General features: G+C 40.4%; 1 long non-coding RNA gene across 2 annotated transcripts; it reads left to right on the plus strand.

Moving 5' to 3' along the window:
- The first annotated feature begins 5,088 nt into the window (after positions 1 to 5,088).
- LOC136700359 (uncharacterized) lies at positions 5,089 to 10,254 on the plus strand. 2 transcript variants are annotated; one of them, XR_010803728.1, is made up of 4 exons: positions 5,089 to 5,151; positions 6,204 to 6,290; positions 8,210 to 8,666; positions 9,694 to 10,254. It is a non-coding gene; the product is annotated as an uncharacterized lncRNA (long non-coding RNA). The 2 variants fall into 2 exon arrangements; XR_010803727.1 differs by having other exon boundaries at positions 8,210 to 10,254.
- The last annotated feature ends 6,275 nt before the right edge of the window (positions 10,255 to 16,529 follow it).

Here is a 16,529-nt window from a genome sequence, read left to right on the forward strand (position 1 = left end):
AAAGTTACTTAAGAAAAATGACTTTCTTGTGAGAAATACACCCTGGAGGGGTCACAGACACGCACCAACAATGTTTCCTCTTTTGAACTCTGGTGTGTCACCCATAATGTTCTGTGCATTGCAATATTTTGAGCAAAACTGTGCTCTTACCCTCTGCTAATTAACCCTTCACACCCTGCTCTTGCTGCTGCAATGTGCAGTTAATGAAGATTGGCCACCAGGCTGCTCCAATTTAGCCATGAAACCTCCCACACTACAATGACAGGTGTTTCAGTTTCATTGTCCAACCCCTGTACATAGACAGGAAACTCCAGGTCGTAATGTCAAACGCAGATTTTTGCATTCACTCATCAAAGAATCATTGGCAGCCATCACTGTTACAATATAGAATTTCCCAAAAACATGACTTCTTGTGGGTTAAAAGACATTGTAAGACATATTCTATCGAGCAGATATTTAGCCTTCACTGACAACAATTCCTGAGCATGACTTTGTGGTATGGTCACTATTATTTGACAAATAAATGAATGAACTTAAGCCAACAGAACTGCCGCAATACTTTAAATTGTAAAAGTCTTCTTTGTCAGGCCATGACTCTTCCAAAACAGGGTTTGGTTCATCAGTGTCCCGATAAACAGTCCTGCATAGATGGCAAGACATTTTGATGCTACGGTCTGACTATGACTAGGTACTCTGTCTCTCTGATATCAGCCTGTTGGTTAGGGACATGGTGACCTGTGAAAATATTGAGGCTTCTGGATTCATCCCCACTATCGAAGTTCCTTCCATCAGATTTTATGATTTTAAGATGAAGACACGGGAGTGTTTTTCAGATTCATATAACCTTCATTATGTCTGGGTCTGAGAAACTCCAAACTGGGCTTATCGAGCATTATTCTTATATTATAACTGTAAAACAAAGTTCAGCTCTGACTTCATACAGTCTTCAGACAAGCATTGAAACAGAGCTTTGATCAGAAAATGTAATCAACAGTTTCTATATGGTGGTCTCATGGTCTCATTCCTTCTTTCTCTTCCTCTGTGAAACATTGTGTTCTTCCTCATGTTTGGGTTTTTGTTTTTGTTTTAACCTGTTTTAGACTGACTGTGCCTCTTACCAGGGTGTCTTTGCACAAATGTTTATTAATTTATTTTGGTGGAACATTTGTGGTACTCACACATTATACACTGTAAAACATCAATGTACTTTTTTTTTAATGTACAGCTGTTAAATATCCAGGGCTTGGTAGAAACAGAATACATGTTACAGGGTTATGAAATCAGGATACAAAAAAGGAACTGTAATCTGTAAAAGTGAAAAAAGAAAGTGGAACGTTTTATAAATAGGATGATTACTAGCAGAGTTATATAACTAGAGTATAGAGTGAGCACTTCCCATATCAAAAGTGATAGCAGCCAATCTACAGTTTATTTTACTTTGTTTCTGTTCCTTACCTGCTCTTTTAATTCCTTAGCACAAAACTGTTGATATTTAGGGGGAAACGACAAGTCCTTTTTTGGAACCAAAAAAATGCTAGGATTGCTAAGTCTCCAAAAAGATTCAGAATTGCTGTCTGCAGATTTCCTCTGTCCCAGTTCTTGTCATACATGTGCATTTCGATCCATCCATCCATCCATTATCCACCGCTTATCCGGGTCCGGGTTGCGGGGGAAGCAGTCGGAGCAAAGAAACCCTCTCCCCAGCCACTGTCTCCAGCTCCTCCGGGGGTATACCAAGGCGTTCCCAGGCCAGTCGAGACATGTAGTCTCTCCAGCGTATTCTTGGTCTGCCCCGGGGCCTCCTCCCCGTTGGACATGCCCGGAACACCTCACCAGGAAGGCGTCCAGGCGGCATCCGGACCAGACGCCCGAACCACCTCAACTGGCTCCTCTCGACGTGGAGGAGCAGCGGCTCCACTCTGAGTCTCTCCCGGACGTCCGAGCTCCTAACCCTATCTCTAAGGGAGAGTCCAGACACCCTGCGGAGAAAACTCATTTCAGCCGATTGTACCCGCGATCTCGTTCTTTCGGTCACTACCCAAAGCTCATGACCATAGGTGAGGGTTGGGACGTAGATTAAACGGTAAACCGAGAGCTTTGCTTTTCTGCTCAGCTCTCTCTTCACCACAACGGACCGTTACAGAGCCCACATTACTGCTGACGCTGCCTGTCAATCTCACGCTCCATCTTTCCCTCACTCGTGAACAAGACCCCGAGGTATTTAAACTCCTCCACTTGAGGCAGGATCTCACTTCCAACCTATCCTATGGAGATCCTATCCTACCGCTTCACACTCGGCTGCAAACTGGCCCAGCAAGAGCCAGAGGTCCTGGCTCGATGAAGCCAACAAGACCACATCATCTGCAAAAAGCAGAGCACAAAGCAAGGAGTTTCCCTACCACCTCGGCCACCTCAGCCCCAGTGATAGAAGAGCCCCCCCCCAGAGCCCATACTGTGTGTCGAGGTGAGCCCAACTATATCTAGCTGGTACCTCTCAACCTCGCGCACCAGCTCAGGCTCTTTTCCCACCAGAGAGGTTACATTCCATGTTCCAAAAGCCAGTTTCAGTAACCGAGGATCAGAACGCCAGGGCGCCCCGACCCCGACCGCCACCCGATCCACAATGCACCAGACCCGGATTACTACCTCTCCCACAGGTGGTGGGCCCATGGGAGATTGGACCCATGTATCTCCTTCTGGCTAAGCCCGGCCTGAACCCATGAGTGAAAGTCCGGCCACCAGGGGCTCGCCAAAGGAGCCCCTCCCCCAGTCCTGGCTCCAGGGTGAGGCCCCGGTAACCCTACTCCGGGCAAGGGAGGCTGTGTCCACAATCTTATCTTTTTCATCCTTGTCTTTATGGATCACTCTTTGTCTGGCCCATCACCTAGGACCAATTTGCCTTGGGAGACCCTACCAGGGGCTATTGCCCCCGACAACATAGCTCCTAGGCTCACGCAGGCACACAAACCCCTCCACCACGTTAAGGTGGTGATCCAAGGAGGAGGTGCATTTCGATGACATTGTTTAAAAGTGAGCAGAAGTTGCAAGGGTTCAAGTGGGTGGTGAGCTGAGAGCCTTAAGACACCGTTCACCACGGTGAGCAGCGTAGTGATTTACTGGAGTCTCAAACATAAATGTGCTGAAAGTTGGTAAGGTAATTTATCATAATCTCTTATTAAATTTAACAGTTACGATTAAACTATGTTGATTTCTGTAATGGTGAGTTAATTTCCCTGGGTGAAGGTTTGTCTGCCCCCTGACCCCATCCAACCCTCAGTGTCCTCTTTTTTGATAAACAAAGTAGTCACCCTCTAAGTTGGTACAACAAGGTGATGTTTGACGTTGTGTTGGTCAGTGTTGACTGATTTGGCTGTAACTCAAGTCCTTATAATTTAGTACAAACTTATTACCGATTTGTTCATTAATGTTTTATATTTATATTTATAATGTCACTAATGTTTCTGTGAGGAGTTGGTGTGTTCTCCCTGTGTCCGGTTGGGTTTCCTCCGGGTGCTCTGTTTTCCTCCCACAGTCCAAAAACCCACGTTGGTAGGTGGATTAGCAACTCAAAAGTGTCCGTAGGTGTGAATGTGTGTGTGTGTCTGTGTTGCCCTGTGAAGGACTGGTGCCCCCTCCAGGGTGTATTCCCACCTTGCGCCCAGTGATTCCAGGTAGACTCTGGACCCACCGCGACCCTGAACTGGATAAGGGTTACAGACAATGAATGAATGAATGGTTTTCATTATGGCACGTTTTCCACACGTCTGTGTTTAAAAGTATTCTCACATGTATTGCATTTCAATGAGATGTTTATTTTTGAAGTACCTCACACTGTAAAGCAATACAGTTGTGCAAAGATTACATTGCGAGGTGATTTTAAAATCTGACAATAATTCAGCATTTAATTTTAAAAATGTAAATCCTCCTGTGTTGTTTTTCAATAAAGAGGTCAAGCGACATGAAAACAATGTAATAAAGGATTTGCTTTCAATTTTAGCATGAATTCTGCATGTTAGTGAAGAAATGCAATAACGTGTGTGGAACGCTGGTGTAGTCTTTTTGATTTAATGCTCATGTCACTCGTCTTTCTTTCAGTGCCGTCTGAAAAGCTGTTAACATAAGAAAGTGTTATTTTAGGGATTCATGAGGATCTTGGAGAGATATTTGGAAATATCCAAGTTTCACTTTCAAAATACCATTAGAAAAGGAGATTTTAATTTTTTTAAACAGCAATACCCCCTTTCAGCAGATTAAAATTGTATATACATGGTAATAATACCAAAGTCAGTACATGATTGGTTAAGAAGAAGCCTTAAATAACACTGGGCATTTAAAACTCTCTGCATGGTTTCATTTAGATTTTCTGATCTTTTTACTTCCTGATTTCCTGAAGTGGACAATCACACGTGAACCGTAAGCTGAAGCTTTTCACATTGTCTTAGCATAGCATTTACAGTGGGAATTAAGCAAATTTTTCCACCCACAAAAATTGGAGATGTCTGTCTTCACAATAATTGTAAGCCCTACCTGTATTGTATTCAGTGACATCACTCATTGTCTCTGTTGAATCAATTTCTCTAGGTCTTCTACTCTCTGACAGTCACTAACACTGATATTTAGTCCTTGACCAAGTGATATTTTAAATCTTCTTGGATCTTGAGACCCAAACTGAGACTGAAGCATTATATTATGTCAAATTTGTATCTGTACTGTGTTGTGTTTAATGTAACGGTTGATAAAATTGATAAACATTCTGTCTATTTCATATTGTTATATACTAATTTAATATCAGTAATAAAAGATCATTATTAATCACAATATTTATTCACATTATTCATTCATTATCTGTAACCCTTATCCAGTTCAGGGTCACGGTGGGTCCAGAGCCTACCTGGAATCATTGGGCGCAAGGCAGGAATACACTCAAACCTTATCAATACCTGTGAGAACTAAACTTTTATTCAGCTAGGGAACTTTGATTTTAATAAGGGGAGTTTCTCTGGGAAACTTTAGCCTATGCCCAGTCTCCACCCAGAAGTAGCAGCTTGGAGATAAAACCGAGAGGAACTGAGTTCCAGTTTAGTCGGCAGGAGCTGTAAGAGTGAAAGATTAGGAAATGTGGACAGAGAAAAACCAGCCTAGGCTCAGACGGTATGAACATTTCAATTTCAGTTCTGTTTTACTTCCCTCTTTGTTTATTGTGTGTTTGTTTTATTTTCTGTAATTGCTCATGAAATTATGTAAGACAGCAGCGGGGTTGGAATGGCTACTTACAACATGCACAGGGCAGGACATTACACAGGCTGTCCGACCAGAACTGAGACAGGAGCAGAAGGCATTTAAAAGGCCCTCAGGACTGTTTATACAGGAGAAGGGTGCTGTAGAGTATGATCTTTGTGATATTTTACTAATTAAGACCCCAGGGAACTTTGTTAACTTGTGGAAAATAGGTATGTTAACGTTAATGATATTTACAAAAAATATAAAAGTAGCAAACACCAATTTAGAAGGGCATCCAGCCAGTAGCAGCATAGAAATAAGAGTTATACAAGATATATAAATAAGAGTTATATATAAGGTATACAGTATATAAAAATAAATCACTCAGACTTTATCAATGTAATGGATCCTACAGTCTGTGAGAACTAAACCTTTATTCATTCATTCATTATCTGTAAGCGCTTATCCAGTTCAGGGTCGCGGTGGGTCCAGAGCCTACCTGGAATCATTGGGCGCAAGGCGGGAATACACCCTGGAGGGGGCACCAGTCCTCCACAGGGCAACACACACACACTCACACATTCACTCACACACTCGGACACTTTTGAGTTGCCAATTCACCTACCAACGTGTGTTTTTGGACTGTGGGAGGAAACCGGAGCACCCAGAGGAAACCCACACGGACACAGGGAGAACACACCACACTCCTCACAGACAGTCACCCGGAGGAAACCCACACAGACACAGAGAGAACACACCACACTCCTCACAGACAGTCACCCGGGGCGGGACTCAAACCCACAACCTCCATGTCCCTGAAACTGTGACTGCGACACTACCTGCTGCGCCACCGTGCTGCCCCTAAACATTTATTCACTTTGGGAAATTTGATTTTAACACCACGAGTTTCATTGGAAAACTTGTTCGGATTCTGAAACATTATCATTTGGCCAGAAAAATGATTTGGTTTTTTATCTGTTTAGGAAAGTGTGAGCAAAGTTGACCTTTGAGTCCAGACCGGAACATTGGAGAGACTCAGAGTGGAACAACAACCAACACATGCCAGTGCGGTAAGGTTAAACTGCCTTTACATGATCTGTCTATCCCTGGGTTACCCCTGCTAGGTCTTTTTCTAAAGCTAGAGTAAGTAGTTGTAGGGCTAAGCTGCTGTGTAAGAGGCAAAGCATGTGTATGAGGTTATAGACACATTCCCACATGCTCATGAACAACATTCATCTGTTTAATGGAGAAATAAAAAAATAACTGACAAGTTGAAAGTTCCTGAGTTACTCACTCAACCAGCCACTCTCCTCCTCAAGACTACCAGGGATGAGTAAAATCAGTTTACATTACAAACCCACCTCAAATTAAAAAATGCACAAAAGAAGCTCAAACCCCACCCCCCTCTCTGTAAAGATGCCTTTAATTCATTAATAAACATCATACTTCTGCAATCGATGGCTGTAGAAAACAAGGACAGCACAATGCCTCTCAATAGTGAAGCCAACACAGGACTAGTGTCTCTGCTGGTTCTTAACATTATGACGTGTAGCTCTGCCTTCCCCCATGTTTTCCACCCATTTTCAATCTCACTTTTCTCCTCTTAACTGACATTCCATCTTCAGTGTCTAATTCCAGCTGTTAGTTTTCCGTGTGCCGATATTTGATTTATTTATTTTCTCTCCCAGAAATATTTTTTAAACAATATTCTGTTATATCATGAGAAAGTGGGGTTACATTTAGGAATGACGTGATTGACAGACTCAGATCATATTTGACAAGATGGCGGACAATTGACTGTAGCTGCACTTCCAATTAGAAGCCATTACTGTTGGCATACCTGTACAAAACTGAAGCTCCAAGATGGCATCTCAGGGAACAGCACAAATGTATTACAAAATACAACTCACTAAAAGTCCAAAAATGTTCAGAAGAAGCATGTTATGTTTTATGAAGTAAACAGACACCAACCCCACAGAAACAAGGGAAGGAAACATAAGAAGCCAGCTTGCTTCATAGATTTCATGCATCTGATTCAGTAAAATTAGTTCTTCTTCTTTGGGGTTTTGTTGGATGGCAGAACAATGATTGGTGCATTACCACCATCTACTGAGCTGGAGGGTGAAGCACGACTTGAACTGCAGTAATAACCGTTTTTTTCTAAACTGCTACAACACTTTTCCTGAAATCTACTGCCCCTTTTCTCAGAAGAGTAAACACAAAATCAAAATGTCACACTACATTCCCAAAACTTTTCACAGGTCCTGTAAAATTGAAACAATAGGCTGAAAACTATTATCTTTGTTCAAAACCAAATCGAGTAATTGCATAAATACTACACACTACATACTAGTCACTACAAACTACACAAAGAAATACAGTGCTCTCTCGGGAATTTTGCATATTTTTGCATTTCTGAAAACATTTTTAAGTCTTTATACACGAGAAAACCAGCACAAAAGAAACTCATATTCTTTGAGGTTTAACCTAGCTTCATCCAAACACATACACTTATCGCCTCGATTCAAATATACGCCAATCTGCTTGTCTTGTACCAAAGTCAACTGTGCTAAGTTTCCCACTGCTGATTCCTTCAGAACATTTTGTTTTCAATAATACACAGTTTTATTACACAATTAAACTGATTTAATCAGACAGACCATATAAATAATGAGTGTCTAATGTTGTTGACAGAAAACACATGTCCATCCACCCTCATTTAGCTGTATTTCTACAAATAGAGGTTATTTTCGAGTATTAGAGGTTTACATTTGTTCAAACTGAAATAAAGTTTCATTACACTACATAAAGATTCTAATTAAACTTCACAGCACCGTGTCACCTGCTAAAACATGATAAAACAGTTCACAACGGAAGGCAATTTTAATATCGCTAAATTATTCATATTTTAAACAAATATGAGGTTGTTATATTCTTAAAGTTATGTTACAATTTTCATTCAACTTGATCTACCTTTTGCATTTTTCAGGAGAATACTGGTAAAAATGGGGAACGTCCCGTCAGAAATGTCCATGGGTGACCGGCTGAGATGTGTCAAGTGTTACAAAGTCTTGCCTCCCTGCACCTCCTTCTCAAATTTATGCCAAATGACTATTAATGGGCGGCACGTACATGTTTTCAATGGAGGAGAGTACTACAGACCAGTTGGCAATAATTTTTTATATGAGTGTGCACACTGCTTTAATAATACTTCCTAAAAGTGTTCCTATGTTAGCAGCTTTCAGCTCAGATTAAAACACATTTAGCATTAAGTTACTTCTCTCCTGTAACAGCATTTAATTTTAAATCTTTTTTATACATTTTAAATCTGTTTTTTTATTGATGTCTGTAATTTCTATACTTTTTTAAATTTTTAACTTAAATTATCTTTGTATTTTCTCATTTTTAAAGCACTCTGAATGGCTGCAGTGTGTGAACAATGAAATGTAATTAAACATATTTTCTATGCCTTGCCTTAAGAAAGATAATAAATTATAAATATAGCCGCAAGCGGCAATCCACGGGTCCAAGCACATGTCAGCACAATTACACCTTTAGCAGTTTGGGCCAACTAGGTTTTAAACTGCTCCATAAGGAAAATGATCAATTTTACTGCAGGAAATAAAGTGTATACGTAGTCCAGTCAAAGGCTGAGGACACTTCTAATGGGTCACTTCACCAACTTAATCAGCAGGTGGATTTGAACCTAGTTACAAAGTCAACGACCAATCAGGTTGCTCCACTTGTGGCATGAATCTTTTTGTGATTTCTTTACACCATTTGAATTGGGATCAATACGAAATCAAACATGAAACACACCTAAATATTTAGTTTTTTCAGCACTGTTTATATTTTGTGTATGATTTTTATCTAATGTTGCTGGAAGATTTTGCTGCTGATTTTTAATTGATTTTAACGATTTAATTCCATATTGATTTCAAAATTCTATTATTAATGTAAGCTCTACTTGGGCTCGCTCCTGAACACCTGCAAGACATTATTTCCTATTACGAGCCTCCACAATTACTCAGATCACAGAGTACTGGACTTTTAACAGCTCCCAGAGTTCAGAAGGCCTCAGCTGGGGGAAGAGCTTTTTCTTATAAAGCCCCCAACTCTGGAATGATCTTCCAGAATATGTTCAGGACTCAGACATCTTCAAATCTAGGCTTTTTTTTCAGTTTAGCTTTCAGTAGTTAATGTTCCCCCATAGATAAAGGCGGCAGATCCAGGGGTCTACGGACACAGGGAATTGTAGCAAACTGAGACGCTGGTGTTGTCCCGCCGCTTCACGCGATCACTCAGGCATGTCGACGGTGGAGCGGAGGGATGCCAGTGTTTCAGGATGCTCCTGCAGCTGTGTGTCTTTCTGGTTCTCTCCTTTTAGTTAAAGCTGTCATAGTCAGATCTGCCGGAGTCATTAGACACACTCTGGAAATGTTCACATTTTCTGTTTTACATTCATCCAAACAGATCAAAACGAATTCCATCCCTCTACCTTTTTCCGAGCGGATGACTGCCCACCTGTCCATCTGGACGCTGATTGAATGATTGTGGAGCTCCTGCTCCCTGCTTCAGACCAGCTGCCCATGCTCTAGCTACCGCCACTTGCCTTGGATCAGCTGCCCACCGTACACTGACATTTTTATGGACTCCTAACTATTACTTCTACTAATATTATTAATAAGAGTAATAATAATATCATCATCATTGTTGCTTACATTATATATATATACGGTGATTGTATCAGTACATGAGTATAACAGCAGACATATGTAATGGTATAGGGTCTTTTTATTTTTGTCAATAATTTGTCAGTAGATTGACCAGAGGAGGATAGGTTACCTACCGTCACCCCTGGCTTCGTTTGGACAACACAGGAGAGGATCGTCTTCCTCATTCTCTCAGGAAGCCACTGGAGGGGAGACTGAAGAACACACTGCAAAACAGAAATAGTGCAGAAAGTTAATACGTCAAACTGCTTTTGTGTCATTGTTGGGATTTTTAGGTAAAACTATAGATGAATCTTAAACCAAGTGCTGCTTATATCTGTTTAAAACAAAACTGAATAAATAAATAAATCAATTCTGAATTCCTTACATGCTGAAAGAGCATTGTGTGTTTATGCCTTTTCCTCACTCTAACTGAAACCCTTGGAGAAAGCCCTGGTGACTCTGGAGAGGAGGGTCTCTCTCTGTGGTTCAGTAGAGGACTGGAGAGCACTGAGAGTCACTGGAGTAGAGACAAGACGAAATTATAGTTTATTATCAGTTTTACAGTAGCAGATAAATTCATCATTAGGAATCTCTACTAAAGACTTTTGGTTTGCTGTTCCTGCCCCATTAGGAATTGGAACCATAGGCTGCTGTATAAAGGGCAAAGGCACTCCACTACTAGGCTATAATCAACCAACACAACACTTTTTAATACAATAACATTCAATACAATACAAGTCATGGGTTGTAATTGTTATTATGATTTGATTCTGGTTTCAGAGTGCAGCACTAATTGAAACAAAGGGAAAGATGGATAAATGTATCTCATACAGCTCCTATACCTGCGCTGGAGAGAGTATAACACTCTCAACCACAGCAGCCCTCTGACTTGTGTCGCACAGTGAGAAGAAAAGACTGATGTATTCAGTTAGCCACATGGAGAACTGTTAGCATGTTAGACTCTGATGCATTTCTTTGCCCTTGTGACTGAATCTAAGTAAGTTATTTATACACAGACCATATACAATCATCAGTAAGCATGTTATTTCGGGTGATTTCCCCTGCTAACACGGGAAATAATTTGACCCCGCTGTCCCCGCGCTCTCAGAGTGTAACAGATGTTTGGAGGACCATGTTTTATCGTGACTGTCTGCCTAAATTATTTCAGTTATTGTTACAGATGTATAGCTACTTGTCTGAAAATAAAAGTAACCTTGCCACAGCAAAGCGGAGGCTGAATCCCAGATGTCTCACTACAGTCTACAGTCAAGTTTCACATTAACTTATCAAATTCATGTCAAATTATTGTCTGGGTGCAGTATTTTTAGTTTAATATCTGTGATGTGCACCGTATAAAACAATTTAAATACGACTGTTAACGTGTAAGGTGCTGTTTTGTGTTCTGTTCTGTTCCCCCCTGTCTTTTGTCTACTTCCTGATTGCTCCCTGGTCATGTGATACCCTTCCCTTGTGTTTCTAGTGTCTTGTGTCTTAATTAGTACCCAGGTGTATCTTGTTGGTGTATTTATCTATTGCTATGTAAACCTAACATTTGAGGTCTACATAAGACATTTACAATAACTGTAATTGAAAATGAGACAGAGATAGTACTTTCTGAAAATAAATGAACGAATAAATGAAATAATAATAGTAACATACTCCTAGGTTCTCGTTCATCATGGCGTTGTTGTTGGATTTTCTTCGTTTGGCCGAGTTTTGAAGGCAGCGTAGAAGTATCCTTCACTGACTTGGAATTCCCTTAATGCAACATAAGACAACAGCAGCATTTGTCACAAAATATCATTTGTTCATCATATAGAAATAAATATACTTAAATTTTTTCTTGACACCGCCACCCCTAGCTTTTTTTGGACAACACTGGAGAGGATCGTCTTCCTCCTTCTCTCAGGAAGCCACTGGAGGGGAGACTGAAGAACACACTGCAAAACAGAAATAGTGCAGAAAGATTTTTAGGTAAAACTATAGATGAATCTTAAACTAAGTGCTGCTTATATCTGTTTAAAAACAAAACTGAATAAATATATAAATCAATTCTGAATTCCTTACATGCTGAAAGAGCATTGTGTGTTTATACCTTTTCCTCCCTCTAACTGAAACCCTTGGAGAAAGCCCTAGTGACTCTGGAGAGGAGGGTCTCTCTCTGTGGTTCAGTAGAGGACTGGAGAGCACTGGGAGAATTGGAGTGTGGTGTGTTCTCCCTGTGTCTGCGTGGGTTTTCTCTGGGTGCTCCGGTTTCCTCCCACGCTCCAAAAACACACGTTGGTAGGTGGATTGGAGACTCAAAAGTGTCCGTAGGTGTGAATGTGTGTGTGTGTCTGTGTTGCCTTGTGAAGGACTGGCGCCCCCTCCAGGTGTATTCCTGCCTTGAGCCCAATGATTCTGGCTAGGCTCTGGACCCAATGTGACCCTGAAATGGTTAACTGGTTACAGATAATGAATGAATAATGATATACATTAAATTTCAATTTCAGACTCTGTTACTATTGTTTTCTGAAATTATAATCATAGGAGCACTCTATGTGCCTCTATTACTTTATGAAGATTCATAATTAGAGAAACTGGATTTCTTGAGCTTTGAAAAAGTTATAGGAAAAGAATCTAAATCAATGAAGAGAATAAATGGAGAATGAAGAATAGGGTTGAAACATAAAGGCAATGTCAGGATATGACTTATACACCATATCCAGATTGTTTAGGTTTAAAGGACACACCTACAGTGCCCTCCATAGTTATTGGCACCCCTGGTTAAAAAGTGTTCTTTGGCTTCTAATGAATTTTTTTAATAATATAGGACAACAATTCAAAACAAGAGAAGATTAAATAAAGAAATAATATAAAAAATAAATAAAGAGATAATATCCGCGGAAGGAGGCTAAATGTGTAGTTTTTCCACGGTGTGGAAGTTGTGTTCGTATGTCGCCATCTAGCGGCGACAGAACGCAACTACTGCCGCATTTAAGGTGAAAGAGAAAATCCTCATGAATCGATTGCTCATCCTTGGTGACCCGGATGTGTATCTGAGTTTTTTGTAACTCGTATTTTGGGATCTGAATGTCGTCTACCGAACTTCGAAATATATTGTTTGAATTTTTTTGAGCTTGAATTTTTTTTTTATCTGAATTTATTAACCCTTGAATAATAACAGTGTAAACGTGTTGTTGAAAACTCACGAGTTCTATTCAACAGCAATTATATTCAGACGCATAAATTCAGTGCTACAAATTCAAAGGTGGTAATAGTTCAAAGTCTGATGAGACAGATTTGCTGCTTGAACCCTAATTATTAGAACAGAGAAGTATTTTTCCAATGTTCCTCATCAGGATGTGGTCTGAACTTATTCTAAATTGATTCTAAATATACAGCCTTCACTATTATTCACTGTTTTTTCTAAGTATTATGTCCAACCCTGGATATTTGTACCCATCTCAACAATAAGATTTTGGAGACATGAAAACAAATAATTTAGTTTTATCACTAGTCTTTATTGAACATAAAAGTCATGTTCTGAACGCAGTGGAGAAGACTTCACATTTTTAAAAGTTGTAAAAAGGATCCCTAGTCCATCAGATAAACAGAGCACTTCATAGTTGTAGCCACTAGATGCCGCTACTGTGCTCTTGACGGAGGCGGTGTTTGTTAGCTTCTGTTTTTTTGTATTCATATCTTTGTTAGCATGTGTTTTCAGGGTTGTAGCTTTTTCTGTATTTCCCCCAGTCCCTGACATGTAAATAAACGTATAAACATTTCTCATTGATGGAGCATTGGCTGGTGTTGTTATAGGGTGACCAGATCTGAGATGGTGAAAAAGAGGATACGTCTGGAGGGGGTCACGCCCCTCGCTGCCGTTGTATTCTTAGCTGAACCTATGTGTGCTTTTAGGTCTTTTACACGTTTATTCACTACACAAAACATGGGGATTTCTTTTTTAATTCATCCGAGAACTTACATTTACGTTTCGGCATAGCTGCTCGAGCTGAGGGTGGGTACATGAGCTTTGCCTGACGTAAACAAGGACTACTGACGTGCAGACTGACCAATTAAATATTTACAGAGACGGTTATCGACCAATAACGGTAGCTCTACAGTCAGACCGTCCAATCAGAAGATTTTAGGCTACTTCACCACGCCCCCTTCTCACTCAAGCGAATCAATCGGAGTAGGGGAGGGCGGGGCTAGTTTATGAACGAAACTTCTCGAAGTTCTGTGTAAACTCTAGAAAAACAACATCCCTGACGTTTGTGAAATTCCGCCCGGACATTTTTTTTAAGTCTAAAAAAGAGGACATATCCGGGTAAAAGAGGACGTGTGGTCACCCTAGTTATTACGATGTAAGCACAGAGAAATAACCCAAAAATCGGTTAAAATTAACACACCTGGCAACCGTTGTGGTACATGGCGCATTTAATAGACGCAATGACTACAGTTCAAATATCTGAAAATGTATTTTTGACTAGTCAAATTTGAATTTGAGATATCTTTACTAATTCAGGATTTATGCCTCATCAGATGACGAAGTCGCTGACGTCATTAGAGATATCTTTATAGACATTTTGACTAGTCACAGTATAACAGTAGATATCTTAAATTACTGTTCTAAATAGACAGACTGTAAATGCAGATATTTTAAATTGTGATTCTGTCTAGTCAAAATATAATTGTCACTAGTCAAAACTCTGTTGTAGATATCCAGTATTTAATTCGAAAGCTATTTAATGTTAAAATGGCTTGCCATACACATATATATTTTACATTAGGACCTGTAATATTATATCTCCAGGCATTAGAATTAAGACGATGCCTTCATTCTGACCTTTCTTGAGAAACTCCTCCGAGTGTTTGCTGAAGAAAAAGAAGGTGAGAAAAGCAGGGAATCTCTGTTAGGCCAATCGTGTTTGGAGATTTTATTTGCCTGTGCAGTACAATACCAAGCCCCAGAGGAACAAGCTAAAGAGCTCTGTAAGGCAGTGTCCAATCTTGTGGCACAACAACTTTGGAAACCAGTAGAAGCCTTAAACCTCCTTGTAGCATTAACTGACCATCATCACAATAAAGACTGCATCTCCATCATGAAGATTTTACATCTGATGAAAACATATCAGGTGTCTTCTGAGTGGGCAGATGAGAATAACCAGTCTCTGCTTCAGCTCCTGATTTCATCAAAAACTGAAAAACTGATCCAGCGTTTAGAAAACAGCTTTGGAAAGGAGAAAGGAAAAAGCATTGAGTGTCTCTTTAGTGAAATACGGCAGATGAGAAACATTGATGAACAAACACTAGAGAAAACATACCGTATCGTGAAGACTGTTACAGACATGATTACAAATGGTGAAATCAAAAAACACACAGATGTACAGAAAGCTAAGAATCTGAGTCGTAGCTCAGACACAGGAGACCTTCAGGAGATCCTGGCGGTCTTATGCAACGCTGTACACCAGTGCAATGGTGAAGGGAAGTGGTGGCCCAGAGCCACTCAAATGATAAGCTGGTGCTTCTTGGCCTTGTCAGACACTGGAAAGCTCCTGGAGATGGGAACTGGAGAAGGAAAGTCTTGTGCAATAGCAATGTTTGCAGTGCTGCGTGCACTTCGGGGTGAAAAGGTAGATGTGTTGTCCAGCTCTTCTGTGTTGTGTCAAAGAGATGCACAAGAATGGAAAGACTTTTACTCACACTTTGGCGTCACGGCTGACACAAACACAAATAAACCTGAATGATGTGGTCTACGGAACTATCGAAGATGAAGGATGTGAGGCCCGAGCACGGCTATCAGTGCATCATAATCTAAGTGGATTTACTGCTGCTGGATCAGGGAAATCTGAAATCAAACATGCGGTTATGGCTGAAATGATGCCAAATACATACAGAGGAGGAAGAGCAGCGCTGGTGATCTGTGAAACCATCAACAAAGCCACAATTATATTTGAAGAGCTGAACAGCATCATGCCAGATAAAATCATCCTCTACTGCCGCAGTGACAGTAACAGCTTGAGCAAAATAGATAAGGAACTGCTTCCTGGTGATGTCATTGTTGCCACAAACCTCGCTGGTCGTGGCACAGATATAAAAGTCTCGAAACAGGTGAACTTCGATGGAGGATTATTTGTGATCCTCTCCTTTCTTTCTGAGAACACAAGAGTTGAACTCTGCTCAGGTAATCATGACCACTGATCATCTGCCAGAGGCCTTCAGGACAGTGTCTTCTCTGGAGGAGGCAAAGAAAACAAGGGATAGACTTGCAGCAGAAAAGATACCTGACATGATGGAAGATGTCAGAGAGATGATATTGCGGGAGGATCTATTTTCAGAGTACTGTAAAGGCAAAAATAAGAGCTACTGAAAAAAAAATAAGAGTCTGAAGGTTAATTTCAAACATTTTGAGTTTCCTCTCTTGCTAAAAGACACTTATCCTGGTGATATCTGCTATTTATGGCTTTTCTTTAATTGCAGTGTGCACTGCTCCCATCAAACATCACCAGGTGCCATTCAGTCTCTTCACAACAAGAAATCCTTGTAAAGGAAGAGTACTGGCAAAGTTAAAAGCATAATGATCATAACTTACAAATGGACTTTGATGTT

Source organism: Hoplias malabaricus, chromosome 6 (assembly GCF_029633855.1).
Source record: "Hoplias malabaricus isolate fHopMal1 chromosome 6, fHopMal1.hap1, whole genome shotgun sequence".
Classification (NCBI taxonomy): domain Eukaryota; kingdom Metazoa; phylum Chordata; class Actinopteri; order Characiformes; family Erythrinidae; genus Hoplias; species Hoplias malabaricus.